General features: G+C 40.5%; 1 long non-coding RNA gene across 1 annotated transcript; it reads right to left on the reverse strand.

Moving 5' to 3' along the window:
• Positions 1-361: 361 nt before the first annotated feature.
• Positions 362-3,786, reverse strand: LOC143836844 (uncharacterized). The gene is made up of 3 exons (XR_013230777.1): positions 3,755-3,786; positions 2,167-2,228; positions 362-425 (listed from the first exon to the last, which is right to left on the reverse strand). It is a non-coding gene; the product is annotated as an uncharacterized LOC143836844 (long non-coding RNA).
• Positions 3,787-4,193: the final 407 nt, after the last annotated feature.

Raw genomic sequence — 4,193 nt, forward strand, 5'->3', positions numbered from 1 at the left:
TTCACTTAATTAAAAGCATGTAAAAAACTTGTGTATGGTCCTCAAAACTAAGGCATACAAAACATGACATCCCTTGCAAATTCTCCAGTCATGTATATAAACTAGAGGCAAAGCCCATTGTATGTGGGAATACAGCTGCTTGCATGCACTTTGCTGATGGCACATGTGGACCTGCAACATGTTGCTGGCCTCATAATTGTCTGCCATACTATGCCATGCTGCTGGACTGATGGATACTACCTCATACATTACCCACTCACATACAGGAATCACCTTCTTTTCTTTTATGAAATGCTGACCAGGATGTTAATGTCTATTATCTGTGTAAAACACAGTTGATATAATTTTACTTACCTTAGTCCCTCAGTGACCAGCTATTTCTTCCAGCAAACATGTTGGCTAGGCGCTGGGCAAATATTTCATTTCTGTAGAATCACAGAAGGTCAGTATCAGAATCATAGAAGGTCAATATTAGTTGTCAGCTTCAGTCCCCACTCAGATTTTAGGTATTCTAGTTTATCAAACAATTTTCCAGCTGACTGGATGGCTGCTGTTATCAAGGCACAGGTAGTGAGGAAAAGCCAGGACATTATCATCCAATTGTTGTCATATTTGTGGAGTTGCAACTTATTGTAAATTTCCCCTTGAGAAATTATTATGTTTCTATACTGAGAGAAAATCAATCTGTTTGCAGAGGAGCAAGCAAGCTTTAGGAAAGAAGGTTGCACAAGCAAGTTTCAGGGATGAATTATCATTGTTTTACCCTTTCTCATCTAATTGTTATCCATGGCTTACTCACAAAGGGTTTCAGAAAGTTCATTGATTGGAGAGTATGTTTGTTCCTTGTACTTGCAGACCATCTCAGAGAGAAATAGTATTTCACTGGTATTGATCCCTGGTCTAGAGCTGCTGTCACAAACTTTTTATGCTCATAATAACGATACTTTTTCGATAGACTGAAGATGGTCTGTAAGTCTTCAGCTAAAAATATAAAAAAAGTTCCCCTGGAGTTTCTGCCTTACATCTATCTAGAACAATTATCCAAGTGTCATATTAGAGCTTTTCCATTTAGTGAACAAGCTCATTGCAAATTCAGCTGCTTCAAAGCAGCAATCCAATGAAAACATACCCGTGGGTGTAATTCCATTGAATTAGATGTCACTTGTTTATGAACAAACATGCAAAAGAGCATGCTACAGATACAATAGCCATATAACCACATTATAGAAGATAGCCAAGGTAGACTTATTAATTATCAGATTTATTTGTCACCCTTTCCCAATGTATATGCCACCCTTTATTGCCAATACTTACGATCTCTACAATAGGTATTTTTTTAAAAAAAGGAAGAGCCATGTATTTGATCAATTGCCAAATCAATTATTAGGGGAGCAATAATGATTTTCAGTTTGATTATAATGATACTTTGGTTGCAGAAAAAGTATTAAAGGATTCATACAGGTGAGGGTCTTTTTACCTCCCCTTCTTGGAGAGAACATTCTTGGATGATTTGCTGATCTTTAAGTGAAAAATTATGCACGATGTGATTGCTTCCACATTCACACCAATCCATGGTTTAGGTTTGGAATTCTGAAATCATGTTTTATAAGGTTAATTTCCTTCCCAGTATGCTAAGGGCTTGTTTCCATGTGATGTTTGTATAAAAAGATTTGTTTTAAAGGTATCCCATGGTTTTTACATGTGGAAATGTTACAAGAAAAATTCTGTTCCTATTTTCTGAGCCAAATCTGTGACCAGCACTGGGCAAAGACCTAAGATCCCACACATAGGCACATTGAGGGAAATCTGCAATTCCCATGTAATATCTTCCGTTTATAGGTCTTCTGGGACCACTTCAAAATAAAGTCTGTAAGTGCAAAACTTTATGATGGCATCAACTTTGAATTTGTATCCCAAGAAATACGGAACAGCATGGGAAGTATAGTTGTTTTGAAATTTCCCATTCATTCCAAATCACTTGCTAACTTCTAGCACACCATAATGTTCATCCCAAACTCCCTTCTGAGCTCAATACGGCTAAAGACTTCTATAGTCTGGCTGCTTGAGGTGTACATTCACTCTGAGGGCATTTCTGCACATGGGTAAAAATAGTGTCAGCGGAGTGGCGTAAAGCTAAATAAAATCATGCTTCCTGGCCCTCCTCACCTTTCCTGCTGTCTTGCTCTTCTCTGCTGCCATTTCATGCTTCTCCCTCTCCACAAGTGCTGCTGGCAATGATGAAAGAGAGCAATGTGATTTACATGGGACTCTTTTCTTCCTGTCACTCATGCCAGGCAGTCAATCCCGTTTCTCCATGCTTTGAAGGGACCCCATGATGCCCGCTAATTAAAAAAAAAATCAGTAGTTCTCCATTGAAACGCCTATGCATCTTATCATAGATGCATAGTGCTTCTTTATTGCCACTCTTTATGGAATTATGAGACTTGCTTCTTTTAAAAATACATCTTATTTCTGATTGGGGGTTGGGAAGCTTAGAGAGGTATGCTTTGTGCTACAACTTTGGGGATAATTTTCTTTTACCCTTGCCTATACGATTTAATGACTTTTCATTGCTCCAGGCAGTTCACTTGAGAAAAAAACCTCTGTTCTGCTGTCTCTCCCCTCGCGTGCACACTAACCGTGGAGTTTCCTTGCAGCATGTGGCAGGGGTGCCTGCCTGGGGGTTTTCTCACTGGCTGGCTGCCTCTTGTTGTGGGCTTGTGGCTCCTCACCCTGCCTCTCGAGAGAGGGAGGGAGGAGAGAGTGCTCAGCTCCCCCATGTGATCCAATGGGGAGGCTTCTTCAAAGGAGAGATGTTTGGAAAAAAATCTTACTATCATCACCTGCACGCTAGTCCACCAGAAGAGGGAGGCAGGAGCAGGGGTGGGACAAGGCAGACGCCTTGCGCATTTGAGCCTCCATACCTTTCTTTGGCTGGCGGCCTGCTGGCTGCTCTCTATTAGGTAGCACTACAAATGTAGGTGAATCCACTTTCACCAACTAGTGCTTTAAAACGGAGGATGCAGCTGGCCGGTTACTGCCCAGATGCTGGATGTTGGCGACGTCATGTGGAGGGGCCTGAATATAACGACTACTCATGGTAAGCATTACACTATATTTAAAGGGTGTGGAAATGTCCTGAGGCTTGTTACTTAGAAAAGAAACAGAAGTTCTTTATTGTAAAAGAACTCCATAATAGATAGAAAAGGCAATGTAAAGATGCCTAGTTATATATGTAAGCTAGGATGGAAAGAGACTGTAGAAACTATGTCAGTTTCATGGCAAACAAAGAGAGAAGGAGAAAGAAAGTGACCAGAAGGTAGAAGCCCCTATGAGTAACTTTCTGGATAACAACAGGGCAGCAACAGGCACGGACAAAGGAAAGGTCAGGAAGCTTTTACCGAATCTCTACTCCTCTACCCTGGTAGCCCAATGTTTGTACAAGCATTAAGTGCACTGTCCATTCTTTCCAACAGTACTCCCAGTACTCCCAAATTAGGGTTGTCTACTTTTCAATGGTTTGCTTGTGCTGCCCCTTTAAAACAGTTTGATCTGCAGTAATTATAAGGTGATTTATTTATTTGCATGACATAAAAATCTTTAGTTGCCAATTCCGCGTTAGAAAACTCTGTTAAAGGGAACTTCTTTTACTGGACACTTGGCAATCTTACAAAAAAGACTTCATGAAAATTATCTTTACAACAATATCTCCACCCACAAAACTAGAACTGACAAGCCAGAAACCTGCACTTACCCTGTCATCCGTTAGTGATGAATGATATGAAGGGCCGTGGCGTGGGTCCTTTCTTAGATTTGGATTCCATATCACAGGACATTATTCATTGCTAGTAGTAGGGACAGCCACTCCCAGTTGTTGACAATGTTTCAATGTCCCCATTGTGTTTCAGGATTAACAGATACATTCTTAACTAGAACAAATTATTAACTAGAATGAATTATTAAAACTATCAGGAAAATCTAGGCATAACTTAGTGGTAATTAAATAAAGAAACTCTTAATTTCTTCGGCTCAAGCACAGGCCTGAGTCCTTGAGATGATTGGAGCACAACTAACTAGTGCCTGGAAGTAACATGCACTGTACAGCTGGGCCACAATGCTGCAAAATGTTGTAAAGTCTCTTAGATGGCCTGTTGCTCGTACTGAAGCATCATACCCCCCCCCCCGGGGTATGT

Source organism: Paroedura picta, chromosome 4 (assembly GCF_049243985.1).
Source record: "Paroedura picta isolate Pp20150507F chromosome 4, Ppicta_v3.0, whole genome shotgun sequence".
Taxonomy (NCBI): domain Eukaryota; kingdom Metazoa; phylum Chordata; class Lepidosauria; order Squamata; family Gekkonidae; genus Paroedura; species Paroedura picta.